This window comes from Notolepis coatsorum (assembly GCF_963971535.1).
Source record: "Notolepis coatsorum genome assembly, chromosome: 11".
Taxonomy (NCBI): Eukaryota; Metazoa; Chordata; class Actinopteri; order Aulopiformes; family Paralepididae; genus Notolepis; species Notolepis coatsorum.
Genome location: NC_140175.1, coordinates 53241858 through 53257158, shown reverse-complemented (window position 1 = coordinate 53257158; position 15301 = coordinate 53241858). Strand labels below are relative to the sequence as shown.

The following is a 15301-nucleotide window of genomic DNA, read 5'->3' as shown; positions in this document are numbered from 1 at the left end:
GGTGTGTCTTGTCTTGTCATCCCCTCGTGTATAACTGTTCTGTTCTCCCCTGTGTGAGATGCTGATCCTGTTTGTACAGTTCTGTGTTTTGTTTGTCGTTACTTTATGTTACTCTTTTTTTACGAGCCATGGTAAATATAAATTAAATATCTTGTGTTGGTTACTTTGGCTACCGTCTCCTCATTATGTTACATTGACAATTGATTGATTGATTGATTGAAAACTTTATTAACAGATTGCAGAATGGGTACAGTACAGCTCAATACATACAATTGTTAAGGGGATGCAGACCAGAGAAAGACTTTCATCTTGTTTACATCAGGGTCCCCCATTTTCAATTCATCATAACATAATTTATATGACACACACGACATACAGATAGACAGTACAAGACAACGAGCACTCCTTCAGTCAATGGTAACGTAATAAGACAACAGTAAGCCAACACATGGATAGAGTAGCACAAAGTACAATATAGCACACAGGGGACAGAAGAACACAAGAACAGATAAAAGGGGGAAGGGGCAAGATAAAATTGCATGGGAGTGTGTGAGTTAGGGTGTGGGAAAATCAGGGTTTATTGAAGGCTAGGGAGTAAAAGTGAGTTTTTAGTCAGGACTTAAAGATGGCTGCTGTGATGGTTTCCACGTTCCTGATGAAGAAGTTTAGGAATTCTTCACATTTAGAGGGGGAAGCATCAGGGCAGGGGGCGGGTGAAGGGGAGGTGAAAGAGTTAATGGTTGAAAAAAGGACTCTGAGGGGGTGGCGCACCACGTAGCTGCGCTCGCAGTGTAATCGCAGCGTCCGGGGGTTCGAATCCAGCCCAGGGATCTATGCTGCATGTCCTCCCCATATCTTCTCCCAACTTTCCTCTCTGCCTGTCCTATCCGAAATAAAGCTGTAAAATGCCAAAAAAAAATTAATTAAAAAAAGGACTGTGGGATTGTGAAATTTTTTGATAATTACTTCTGAGAAGTGCCTTTCTTAATTTAAGAATCCATACATGTGGGCGGCTAGGTGGTGTAGTGGGCAAGGCACTCGCCACCAGTGTGGAGACGCTAGGATTCGCGTGTTCGAATCCAGCTCTCCACATTGTTTTCAGTTTAGCTGGTCGTCCGCAGTAATACACATTGGCCGTATTACGGGGAGGGAAAACTGAAGGGTGGGGATCGAACGTTGTGAACAAGCGACTCCTACAAGTCGGTTGGTGCGCCTGCGCAGTAGAATCAGGAAGTGTCGGGGGCAGCGTGAGCCTCCCACGCGTTACTCCTCGACACTGAGAGATCGAGCTGCGCAGGTGAAAAGATGCGACTGCTGTTACCTCAAGTACCGGAGGGGACTTGTGCTATGTATGACTTAGTCCACATTGCAGCCGGCTTGTGGGAGGCAAGAAACAGCGTTCGTGACAGGGGAGGGTTGAATTGGATGATACGAAATTGGGATGGGAGAAAATATAGAAAAATGGGAGAAAAAGTGGATTAAAAAAAAAAAGAATCCATACATGTTATTCCTATGGTCTGAGACAGTCCAAAGTATTAGTGAACACACACAACTCCCTCCCTAATCCAAAAACTAGAGCACTTGGGTGTCCCATTCATTGTTATTGGAGCAGCTCCAGACTTTATACCTGATGACAGTCCTCTCGTGTAGCTCATGTAGCTCATGTTCACAAATATTGAATGTAAATATAACAAATTGGAATTATTAGACTACCTGAATGTTCGTTGTGAGCGATCTGTTGTGCTGAATTTCCCTCTGGATCAATAAAGTACTTCTATTAATTTGGGTGGTGTTCCTCTTTACTGTACTGCAGCAGAAAGAAGTAAGAGAAGTTAAAGCTGATTATTACCTAGAGCTAGTGCTAGTTACTAGCTCATATTCTAATCTGGCTACGTTTTGGAGTGCAGTGAATCTCAATAATAACAAATCGTCAAATTCTTTGTCCACACATATTAATGTTGATAAATTATTAATGTTGTGTGATCTCTGAATCAGAATTAAATTGGCCTCACCTTTAATAGGCATTTTCCAGGGGCTGGACATTTATTCAATATGAATTATAATGGTCCCGGTCCTGCTGATGTTGATTCTGATTGTTTGTTCCCCTGTGGGCCTCACTTCACATGTCTCCATTCAGCCCTTTTCACACGGAGGTGATAGGGACAATTTAGATAATTATTATCCTATCTCCAGGTTACCTTGCCTAGCAAAGGTTTTGGAAACCCTGGTAAATTTGTTCCTGTTTAGTCATTCTGCCATATCTAAATTACTGTGTGTAGGTTTTGGGTAATACCTACAAGAGCACCCTACTGGCAGACGGTCTTATACCGCCCTCTAACGCGTTCCGGCATTATTGCACCCCGTTAGAAACGGGTTTGTTTATTTTCTCTACCGAGCTGCGGCGTGGGGGCGGGTCCTAAACATTCCGGCAAATCACACGCTTGTAGGGATGTGTAACGCTTCCCCCGGTCCTGCGGGACCAGATGGCAATCCTCCGTCCAGGTTTCGGACCTTCACAACTCCCCTTCAATACACCACTTCACACTACAACATTGCCAACCGGTGGGCTGATCCAGATGTGGCAGATCTGGCATCAGCTCACTCACCTGATTAACATTATTTGCTGCCATTTATGTTTGATATATTCGTTGTCTATGTTGTCTTTATTATTTCCACTGTGTTAGACTTGTGTCCCTACTGTCTGTGTTTTGTAAATGTGTTTTAGTCTCAGATGTCTCAGTTTGTACAATTGTTATTGTCTTCCCATGTGTGCTCTGTATTCTGTTAGTTCTGTCTACCACACCTGTGTCCTGTTAGTAATTACCCTCTGTCTCTAATTAGTGTTTGTATTTAGGTGTTCTGGGCCAGCATACACTTGCTGGTTCATTGTTTCATGTTACCTGTGGGTCAGTCGTGTTTCCTTGTTTTCTGTTTTGAGTAAACCTTGTTATCGTCACAACGCCGTCTCCTGTCTCCTGTTAATTATCTCTCCGTTATCTGCTGCAATTGGGTTCCACACTCCACCATGCCAACGAAATGCGCCATTCGTAACATAATGAACCAGCCATTTCGGAACCCAGCAGAGAAGAACGGAGACGGGACAAGCTACGCGCTCAGCATTTTGGGGGCTACGGTCATGGGTGCCGACCGGGCGGCCGCTTGGGGTCTGGCACCGTGGGACGGAGTGGCCGGCCCAGCGGCGCAGATGACATTGGGTGCTCCTGTTCCGGATCCCTGGGTGGGGAGTCGCCTGGTCCGCAGGGGAGTGTCCGGGAAGGGGCGCGCATCCGGGCGCCACAGCCCCAGGGGGAGACGGGGTTCCCAGGACCGCAGGTCCTCCTTGCCGCCCTGGTCGGGGTCTCCTCCTCCCTGGGAGGTTCCGGAAGACGAGCCTTCACCATGGCATGCCTGGAGAGCGACGCCGGATCCCACTGTCGGAGGGACCCCAGTCGGGGGTCCGGCACCGGGTCCTGCCATCGGGGAGCCTCCGGTTCGGGGTTCGGCGGTGGGTCTCGCCGCCGAGGAGACCCCAGCCCCAGGTCCCACTCCTGAGCCATCGCCTCTATCCTCCCCGTCCTTCCCCGCCGGGGCCTCCAGCTCCTCCACCTCCTCCTCCTCCACCTCCCCCAGCTCCAGCCCTCCTCGTCGACCCCCTCCCCCCGACCCAGTTCCCACGAGTCCCGTTCCTCAACCCCCCTTCCCCCAGCCCCTCTTCGCCGACGCTGCGTTCCACCCTCCCACCCTGCCCGTTCCTGGGGGGCCTGGCCGGCCGCCTGGGAGTCGTCCATCGAGGGGAGGGTACTGTAACGCTTCCCCCGGTCCTGCGGGACCAGACGGCAACCCTCCCCTTTCCATGTCCCCTACCACTGCACTTTACTGTCTCATTGTTGTCTCACTGTTCTGTCCTGTTTTGCACTTACTTATTTATTTATCATTATTATTATCATGTTGTTCCTATTTGTGAAAATATCAATCATGCACTGTAATGTCAAATCACGTTACATTTTGTACCTGTACAAAATGGCGAATAAAGAAATCTGAATCTGAATCTGAATCCTCCCGGTTCGGCTGGTCCAGGTTTCGGACCTTCACAACTCCCCTTCAATACACCACTTCACACTACAACATTGCCAACACGAATTTCCCCAAGGGGATTAATAAAGGAATATCTTATCTTATCTTATCTTAACCGGTGGGCTGATCCAGATGTGGCAGATCTGGCATCAGCTCACTCACCTGATTAACATTATTTGCTGCCATTTATGTTTGATATATTCGTTGTCTATGTTGTCTTTATTATTTCCACTATGTTAGACTTGTGCCCCTTCCTTGTTTTCTGTTTTGAGTAAACCTTGTTATCGTCACAACACCTGTTAATTATCTCTCCGTTATCTGCTGCAATTGGGTTCCACACTCCACCATGCCAACGAAACGCGCCATTCGTAACAGGGATGGTTTGGACTACTGACCCCGCCCACCCGTTGAAGTGCAATGCCCAACAACGTCAGGGACAGGATCGCTGTGGATAACTGGAATGGCGATGAGATTATTAGATTCTTTTTTTTGCATTACTTCAGAGACCAGGTAAGGACACCATATATGAAAGCTTGCGTTGATCTGATATTTATTTCTACAGCTATTGAAGCTATCTGTGTTTTATGTGTGTGGCTGTTTGCCGTTGGGTGCAGGAGGTCGGGGGGGGGGGGCGCCGGTCTAAACCAAATTGCATGCGTGCACGACAAAGGATAACAGTGATGATCTAGCGTTGATTTCAGGAAGATCCGATAATCAGGCGAAAAATTACAACGTGTTTATTGAATTACACAAAAACGCTGTTTTCGTGTCTTTTCCCTGCAATTGCTCAGAAGCGGCCGGACTATGTTCATATAAAAACGGTATAAAACGGAAATGTACGGATGAAAAAATTATGTGTTTTTTGCACGTTGACCAGAAGCAGCTCAATGAGACTCGCCGGCGTTAATAGACCCATAGCTATACTATATAATATAGGTTTAGGCGTTTAGCTCTACAAACTACAACTACGTTTACATGAGGTTCTGTTTCATGCTAGCTTCCGCTCAGCGTCATATTGCATATATCTCGCTTCAGCGTATATACACTGAATAATTTCAAAATGTACCTTTACATACCAACATCCGTCTGACCACACCCCCATCTGCTGCCTATATAAGCAGGGGTGGGGCCACACACTCATCTCCTTCTCAAATTTCACCACAAGGAAGTGCCTGTTATATACCCCACTTGACGTGGAGAAAAATATTTAGTCCGAGGAAAGGAAAACAGAAGACAAGGAGATACGTTGACATTATATCTTTATTTTCTCTCTCACTATTTTCGAGAAAATACGGCGATATTGTCTTCGTCACTGGAGTGTCTGGAAGATGATGATCATTCTGACCTCCACCGGCTTTTTCGTATTAGGGGCTCGCGCCGCTGATATACTCCCCAACTGCAGTCCTCCTTGCTGCGGCTGGATGGGTATTGACCCTCCGGTCATACAGCTGGACTGTGGGAGGCACCGGCTGTTGTGAGAAACTGGGTTGCTTCCGGGTTGGGTGAGTACTGTTTTGCTTGCGAGCGCTAGTTGTCTGTTAAACGCTATGGGGGTTAGCTGACAATTTTACGAAAGCCGACCCCGGACTGGGGTCCTCTGTTCGGCTTCTTAAGCGGCGGACGGAGGATCTTGGTCTGACGCCCATGATGGTCAACCTAGTGGGCCGCGACCGAGACCTGGTTAAAACCCGGGATTCTCTGGACGAGCGGATGCTTCTCTGTCCCGTGCAGGCCCCATCTTTCACATGAATGTGGAAGTACACCCTAACGAGGAAATGTGGGCATGGATCTTCGTTATCGGAAGATCCATGCTCAAGTCGGCTGCAGCCCAGATGGGATTTGTGCCGGCTCCGCTGTATGTCTGGTAAATCACTGTTGAAAACTGTGTTGACATTTCTTTTTCTCTTCCCTCTTAGGATGGGGAGGGACTCAGGCGGCGGCCTGTCTGAAGTGTGGCTTATTATGTCGTTGTGTACAGTTCAGGTGATAGCTGCTTAGCTGGCATGCTAGTTTGTGGCCTACTGTGTTAGCCAGTCAGCTGTTAGCTCGTTGTGTTCACTAGGCTAGTAAACATTAGCTTGTTGCTATCAGTCGGACGGCTGTTAGCTTAATGCTACACTGTTGAAACGTTACTGTGACTATAACATGCCTTAAACACTCTGACTACGACGTCATCTTTGACAGAGGATGTTAGCCGACCCTACACCCGGGTGCCAGTGCCAGCGAGGACTTCGTCAACATGGAGAACGGCGGCTGGGTGGCGTAGCGGACATACCCTCATCACCAACGCAGGAGATGCTGGGTTCAACTCGGTGTCCCGTTAACCAGTGTTGCAGTTCTCTCGGCCTGCGCTCAGGGTGAAGGTAGGAGTCCTGACCGGACTTTAAACACTTCTTCTTTTCTTCCCTTCTAAATGTTTTGTAATAACGATGTTTCCAAAACATGTGTTGCTGCAATACATTGAGGATACGACGCGTGTTGTGTGTGAATTGTCTTGTCACTGGTATAGCTTCTATCTCCATAGTGAATCGGCGTTGTTTTTTACATGTGGTAAAACTGGTTGGTTGTGATGAGAACATGTGTGTTCATGTAACGTTGTAACGTGGGTGAACTCACAACTAAGAGGGTTAGTAATAACCTATGAAGCTATGCTTAGTGACATGTGATTGAGGAATGAATCTTTTTCTCAGCCTGTGATGACAATGAACAGCATGTTCACATATTAACAGGGGTGCCTGTTCACCTTGGTCGTATCAAGGGTAAGATAGGAGGGGTGACCCCCCGGTTTCCCTGGGGCTTCCCCCCCCTCCTCTCAGACATGTTGTTTACAATATATTGTGTCACTGTGTTTGTGGGGATACGATGTAACCCTCAGCTTAAGTTGCTGGGGTTGTGCTTTCGCTTGAGAAACAATTTTTTCCTAAAGAAAAGGTTGTTTGGTCACTTATCATGTGTGCTTAGCAAGGTCTGTGGCCATTACATAATCGAGGACTTGTGTCTTCTCTCGTTATGAAAAACGGCGTTCCTCTGTAGTAAGAGTGTACTTTTGCCATTTTTTGTTGTGATGAAGGGTTGTGTGTGTCGTTGTGATTTACAACTGGGTTAGGTTTGGTCCACAGAAGCACATGTGTAAGTCTGGACCGGGGTTCTTAAAGGGGCCCTCTCTGTTCTGTGTTTTTTCCTTGGTAAAACTCAGATAGCAGGTTAGCACATGAGCTATGTGAAGCTGTTAATGCTTCATGTAGCAGGCTATGACTGGGTCATGGCTCTACTTTGTCATTACATCGTATCAGGGGTGAGGGGTCGTAAAGGGGTGAACTGGTAGACCTTTCCTTCTCTTTTCTGATTGGTCAGGGGTTAAAACCACCTGTCTTTCAGGGTTCCTGTCACGTTGCTGTTCGGCATGTTACATGGTGGGGGGGGGGGGAGTTTCCTGGTCCCACGCCCTGAAATATTGGGCATGTGCACCGCAGAAATGTCCCCGCCATAGAGTACGTCACTGAGCGCGTCTCTATTGGTAAGACTTCCGTGGGTTGTTCAGGTCCAGGTTATGGATCTGTTATCAGGGAGTTGTCAGAGCTCCTCCTCACGAAGCTCCTCCTCAGGGAGAAGTGCCTTCTGTGAGTTCGGACTCTCCTTCCCAGTGAGGGAGCCTCCTCAGAGTTTCAGAGCCTCCTCCTCAGATTGTCAAGGTGAGTAGAACTTCAAAAAGGAGTTCTGCTCTATTGTGTGTGTATTCGATTCAATTCGATTATTGAGTGTGTATTGGTTCAGTGCCTCCTCCTCGGGGAGCCCTAACCCAAGTATTACATAGCTCAATGTTGCAATATTTCTTTTCAATCTATACAGCTCGCGTGGGAAGTTTCTCTGGGGATTCCCGTCTCCTCCCTGTGGCGAGGGTGGCGGGATGTAAAAAATTACCCTCAGCTGCATCACGTGGGATGCATGTCAGTCTGTGTTTCTTTATTTTTTAAATAAAAAGAGGAAAGAACATGAAGCACGACGGCTCCTTGTCGTTCTCCCAGGCGACTTGGAGGAACAATGTCTGGTGTCTTGTTAGACTATCCATTGATGTGTTTGGGTCTCGACGCATACATAGTGCTGGCTCAGGGTGTTTCTGATAAGAATCACGCAGGAGGCTAGTACGCCTTGGTTGCTCGTTATTAAAACGGCGTTTTTATAGGGCAACTGGGATGGAGTTTGTCTCTTCCGAGCGCCAGTTTACTAGGTTTGTCTCGACGAATTCTCATTCATATCTGGGGGATGTTAACGGAATAGATCAGAACATAGGTAGAGGGGTCTCACGCCCTTGGGGTGGGCCACTGAGCGCGGTACGAATGGGACCGTCTGGGTGGCGCCCTCTTTTCATGTTTTAGATCGACACGCGTACCTACCCCCTCTCTTGGAGTGGGGATGTCGGCGTGGTTAGGGCACAGGACTGGTTCTGGTCACGCTGGTCCAGGTCAGTTAACCCGTTGTCCACCGGGGACGCAGATCTGCTGTTCTGGTACCCTGAGGGACTTGTGCTTTTTTCGGGGGAAAAAATGCCGGGTCGGCCCGGGTGTCACAGGGTTGGGCGTTATGGAGACCCTTTGTTGGGTACAGGTTGTACCTGGCACTATCATAAAGGGGCTGGTTCTCCATTCTTTTCGCTCCTCTCTCACGCATGGCGAAGAGGGGGCTGTTGGGGTGGTCTTTTGGACCTCCTCTGGTAGCCCTGTGTGCTTCCCGAGCCGCCGGGCCCGGTCCGAAGTTATGTTTTGTCGACCCCTAGGCCTGGAATAACCCATTTTGAAAACTGAAACCCCTCGACCCCTCTGGGTGGGGGTTTTTGGTGGAGGCTTTGTCATGGTACGCAACAATGCCAGCATACGCCCCTTCCGCCGGGGTGCTGTTTTCAGTTGACCCCTTTGGCGCCTGTCTCGCCCGCAGTGCTCCAGGCTCGGGTCTAAAGCCTGCTGCCTGGTTTAAGGGATCGACCCCTCTGGGGTCGTCTCCCCGGTGCGCTGCCTGCTTCCGTTATGGTTAGCCTTTTGAGTGCTTCAAGTTACGGCCATGCTGACTGCCTGTGTTGCAGGGTCAGTGTGCCAGGCGGTGTACTAGTGGGGGGGATGACCCGCTCTTGGAGGGGCCCTGTCCGAATACGCTGGCGATGTGGGGGGCGGTGTCACTAAGTGACCGCCTGGTGAGGTCTTGATGCTTGGTGTCATTGACCTCTCCAGGCCCCCTTTTTCGCGCTCCGCTGCTACGGCCTTGCCACGGGGTTGAGTTTGTTCTTGACCCCGTGATTTTGGGGGTAGTAACGAGGTTTGTTCCGTCCGTTCGTTCCCTGGTGGCATGCGGGTTGTGCGTGTGCGTAGTCGTGGGGTCAAGCCACGGTCTGCTCACCCTGTGCGTTGAGTTGCTCGAGTTTCTCTTCGCACGGTCGGATCCGTCTCCCTCCCGTCCTCCAATAGGGAGGGTATCCCTCCATTAGGGAGGGTCGGGGGGCTCGGTCCTCTCCGGTCTGATGGTCGTGGGGGGCCTCAGCAGGGTACATTTGTCGAGCTTCTAGCTCCCGCTCAGCTCCTGTTATGCAATATGACGCTGAGCGGAAGCTAGCATGAAACAGAACGTAAGGTTATGTATATAACCAAGTTCTGTGAATGCTAGTGACGCTCAGCGTCTAGGCGCCACTGCGGCCCTTGATTTTTCATTGTGGTGAAATTTTTTGGGAAGGAGATGAGTGTGTGGCCCCACCCCTGCTTATATAGGCAGCAGATGGGGGTGTGGTCAGACGGATGTTGGTATGTAAAGGTACATTTTGAAATTATTCAGTGTATATACGCTGAAGCGAGATATATGCAATATGACGCTGAGCGTCACTAGCATTCACAGAACTTGGTTATATACATAACCTTACGTTAATGGACGGCAAGGCCAGGTCACTTCCCGGAAGGGGCGTGGCACTCAATGTGTTAACGTGAAATAATGTATTGTTTCTTCTTTGTACACTTGTCATGTCCATTCGCATGCTGACGATACAATTTTGTACTGTAGCTGATTCTGTACAGCTGGCCACCGAGACATTGCCGCTTTCTTTTGATGCTTTGAAGAAGGCCCCTGTTAATCTTAAATTAGTTCTTAATTCTAGTAAGACTAAATTTATATTGTTTTCTAGAGCCAGAGATAATTGATTATAATTATGTGCAGATATCTACCATAAGTGGCTCTTGTATTGAGAGAGTCACTGAGTATAAATATCTTGGCCTGTGGCTTGATGAGAAATGTACATTTAAGTTATATTTGGATAATGGAAAGTTGGTTTTCTGTACAGAAACATATCCAGATTTCCAGAAGAGAATTGCTGAATCAGTGTTATTATCAGTTCTGGACTATGATGTATAAGCTTGCTGCGGTATCAACTCTTAAACCTATGGACTCTATATATGACTCAGCTCTTAGATGTATTACTGGTGATTACCAGATATGATACTCACTGTATGATAGGGTGGGGTGGCCTTCTCTTGCAGAAAGTTGAAACTGGTATTTGTGTATTTTTAAGCCCTTATTGGTAAGCAACCTTTTTATATCTCTTCACTGTTATAATGGAATATTAGAACCTATTCGACTCAATCTAATGGCTGGATGGTTCTTAGGGTCCCTCAAGTATGTTCTTCAATCAATATCTGAAATGAAAGGACATTTTCTTAAATTTCTTTTATTAAAATAATTAAAAACAAACTTTCGTACTGTCTTTTACTATCATGTTCTTGTCCACTAAATAATCTTCCTTGTCCATATTACTACCTACTATACTAATATGTCTTTACTATATGCATTCAAGACTGTAGCAGCCAAGTCTCAACACTGTTTGATGAACAATGTTACTCAGCTGAAAGAGTTCTGCCCTGCCTGCTGACCTGTTGTACAGAACTTGTAAGTCGCTTTGATTGATTGATTGAACATTTTATTAACAGATTGCAGAATGGGTACAATACAGTACGGCTCAATACACACAATTGTTAAGGGGATGCAGACCAGAGAAAGACTTTAGCTTTGGATAAAAGCATCAGCTAAATGACTAAATTACTAAATGTAAATGTTCTGATCTAATGACTGGATGGTTCTTAGGGTCCCTATATGTTCTGATCTAATGACTGGATGGTTCTTAGGGTCCCTATATGTTCTGATCTAATGACTGGATGGTTCTCAGGGTCCCTAGAGTATGTTCTGATCTAATGACTGGATGGTTCTTAGGGTCCCTAGAGTATGTTCTGATCTAATGACTGGATGGTTCTCAGGGTCCCTAGAGTATGTTCTGATCTAATGACTGGATGGTTCTTAGGGTCCCTAGAGTATGTTCTGATCTAATGACTGGATGGTTCTCAGGGTCCCTAGAGTATATTCTGATCTAATGACTGGATGGTTCTTAGGGTCCCTAGAGTATGTTCTGATCTCAGGAAATCATCTTTTTCCTTTGATGCTTCTAACTCTTGGAATGCCCTCCTCCACTCTCTGAAGTTGGAGGTTCTTCCTTCCTCTGCAAAGTTTAAGTGTATGATTTCTGACCATTGCGTGTCTACCTGTAACTGTTTTTAGCTTACTTTTTTTTACTTATTCTTTATTTATCTTTTTGTGTCTCATTTTATTGTGAATATTGCTTGTTTTATTTGTGTCACTGTTCTATATTTGTAATATTATTGTTTCTGTAAATGAGGGAAACCTTAGACATTTTTGTCCAACTCTGTTACATATTGTGACCTCTGATTTTTCTCTCATACTATATTATGGGATTTCCATGAATCTGCTGGAGGTTGGTAGTGAATGAGTTTCTTTATTGAATTGAATTGAAACCCTTTATTTATCCCCGAGGGGAGATTCAGATGTCCTTTACAGCATAACAGCACAACAGCAATTTAAAAACAGCTATTTAAAAACAGTTAATACATAACATACACGTATTAGTATGTGTTAAAAACAAGATGGACAAGTACACAGGGATAAAAATAGCTAAAATAGGACTAAAATAGAGCTAAAAGTGGTGAAAAGAAAAAGAAACAAGTCCAATCATGATGTTAAATAATTAAATTAATTGGTTACAGTCCACAACCCAGCTCCTCCAGTCCACGGCAGTTGGCCCGTCCTGGCCCTGCCTGGTTGTGGAGCCTGATTGCCACCGGCACAAAGGACTGCCCAAAGCGCTTTGTGGTATGTCGGGGGGGATAAGTCTGTGGCTAAACGTGGACCGCATTGCGGTCAGCTCATCATAGAGGGGGTGGCAGGGGTTCTCAAGGATAGCATACAGCTTCCTCCTCGTCCTCTCCTCTGCCACCACCTCCAGACTGTCCAGGTCCACTCCCACCACAGAGCTTGCTTTTTTGATCAGTTTGTTTATTTTGTCTGTGTTGGTGTTGCCCCCCCAGCATCCTAGAGGCAGGGGAACTATGTGAGAATGCTGTTCATCGACTACAGCTCAGCATTCAATACCATAGTCAGCCAAGCTCAGGGACCTGGGCTTGAACTATGACCTCTGCCAGTGGGTCTTGGACTTCCTGACGGGCAGACCCCAGGTGGTAAGAGCCGGCAACTGCACCTCCTCATCCATCACGCTCAACATAGGGGCCCCCCAGGGCTGTGTTCTGAGCCCCCTCCTCTACTCCCTGTACACACATGACTGCGTAGCACAGCGGAACAACAACACCATCATCAAATTTGCTGATGACACAGTAGTGGTTTGCTGATGACACAGTAGTGGTGGGCCTGATCTCTGCCAACGACGAAAGGGCCTACCTGGAAGAGGTAGAGAACCTGTCACAGTGGTGTCAGGAGAACTGCCTCTCCCTGAACGTCAGCAAAACAAAAGAGATGATTGTGGACTTCAGGAGGTCGGGGGTCAAGGACTACAGCCCCCTCAGCATCGACGGGGCACCGGTTGAGAGAGTGAACAGTTTCAAGTACCTCGGAGCCCACATATCCGAGGACTTGACATGGACCACACACATTGACAGTGTTGTGAAGAAGGCACGACAACGCCTCTACTTCCTCAGGCGCCTAAGGAAGTTCCAAGTCAGTCAGAAGATCCTTAGGAACTTCTACTCATGTACAATAGAGAGCATCCTGACCGGCAACATCACCTCCTGGTTTGGGAATAGCACTGCACAAGACCGTAGCAGACTACAAAGAGTGACACGTTCAGCCGAACGCACAATTGGAGGGGGGCTTCCCACCCTCCAGAACATTTACAACAAGCGGTGCAAGGGGAAGGCTAAGAGAATTATTAAGGACTCGAGCCACCCGAACAACTGCCTCTTTGAACTGCTGCGGTCAGGCAAGCGATACCGGAGTCTTAAGGCGAGCACAGAAAGACTCAGAAGAAGCTTCTATCCCCAGGCCATCAGGCTGCTAAACGAACAATAAACACTATGCAACAACCATCAAATGCACACAGCACACACACCCACACGCACACACTCACTCAAACAAACAACACACTGCAGCACCCACTCTCCACACTTTAGATCACACAAACACACTTTACACTTTATATTTATTGATAAAGGATTTGCACTACAACTCGTACACCTACTGTGAATTGTACCTAAATTGCACCTCGTCCCATTTCTGCCTTGCACTATATAGTATTGTATATTAGTACACTGCACAGTATTGTATATTGTATGGTAACTACGTCTATTCTGCATCGAACATTGTACATATGTCTAAACTGAACACTGTGACCTCATTTTTTTACTTCTAATTTTACTATGTTATTTTATTTCATACTTATCTTGTCTTGCACAGTCTCTGGAGCGTAACAGTAAGAAGCATTTTGTATAAAAGTATTCTGTACTTCTGTATGACAAATATTAAAGAAACTTGATTCATACCACAGCGAAGAAGAGGGCACCAGCAACCACAGACTGGTAGAACATCTGCAGCAGTTTGCTGCAGACATTAAAAGACCTGATCCCTCTCAGGAAGAACAGTCTGCTCTGTCCCTTCCTGTAGAGGGCCTCGGTGTTGTCCGTCCAGTCCAGTTTATTGTTCATGATAACACCCAGGAATTTGTAGTTCTCCACCCTTTCCACCTCCACCCCCTGGATGATGATGGGAGTTGGGGGCTTCTTCCTGCTCCGCCGATGGTCCACCACCATCTCCTTTGTCTTGCTGATGTTGAGCTGTAGGTGGTTTTCATTGCTCCACTCTGTGAAGCTCTCCACCACAGCTCTGTAGTCCTCCTCGTTGTCGTTGGTGATGTATCCAACGATGGAGGAGTCATCAGAAAACTTTTGGAGATGGCAGTTCCCGGAGCTGAAGTGGAAGTCTGAGGTGTACAGGGTGAATAAAAAGGGTGCCAATACAGTTCCCTGGGGGGCGCCAGTGTTGCAGATCAGCACGTCCGAGTGACACCCCTGCAGTTTGACAGACTGTGGTCTGCCAGTGAGGTAGTTGAGGATCCAGGCCACCAAGTCGTCCTCCACCCCCATCACTGACAGCTTCTCGGCCAGTAGTGGAGGCTGAATAGTGTTGAAGGCACTAGAAAAGTCAAAGAATGTTACCCTCACTGAGCTGCCCGGCTTCTCCAGATGTAGATAGGCCTTGTGGACCATATAGATTATGGCATCCTCCACACCGATGTTCTGCTGATATGCAAACTGCAGGGGGTCCGTAAAGTCTCTCACCTGTGGTTTTAGGTGCTCCAGAACCAGCCTCTCAAAGACCTTCATGACCTGTGCCGTCAGAGCAACCGGCCTGTAGTCATTGAGTGGTGGAATGGAAATTCAGTTGAATTGCAACTCTGCACTGTGCTTTCAACACACAGTACCCGCCTCCATCACATGTACAGATAACTGCCAGCATCCAGAGACAGTCTATATAACGAGCAGAGAGATCACTGTGGTTGTTTAACCAGAGACGGTCTATAGAATGAGCAGACAGACCACTGTGGTAGTTTAACCAGAGAGAGTCTATATAATGATCAGTAGTTTTGAATGGGGAAATCCATAACACTAAAGATAAAACTACTTATTGCTAAATAAACATTGTGAGTTTACATACATAGATATAGTTACAAACATAGTGAGCACAGTGAGTGATTGCCATTGTAATGAAGGGCTGGCAGAAACTACTGGATGGCTGAAGTGAAAATGTTTACTTTACTGTTACTGTACTTGTTTAGGAGAACATAAGTTATTCCTGCATTAGCACTAATGTCAGGCTATATATAGGCTGTATCTGTCGAAAC

At 47.0% G+C, this 15301-nt stretch overlaps 1 protein-coding gene across 1 annotated transcript in view; it reads right to left on the bottom strand.

The window, feature by feature from the left end:
• morn3 (MORN repeat containing 3) overlaps positions 1-15301 on the bottom strand; it is a gene marked incomplete at its 5' end in the record, with an annotated part of 36344 nt that overhangs the window by 16486 nt on the left and 4557 nt on the right. The window lies entirely within an intron of this gene.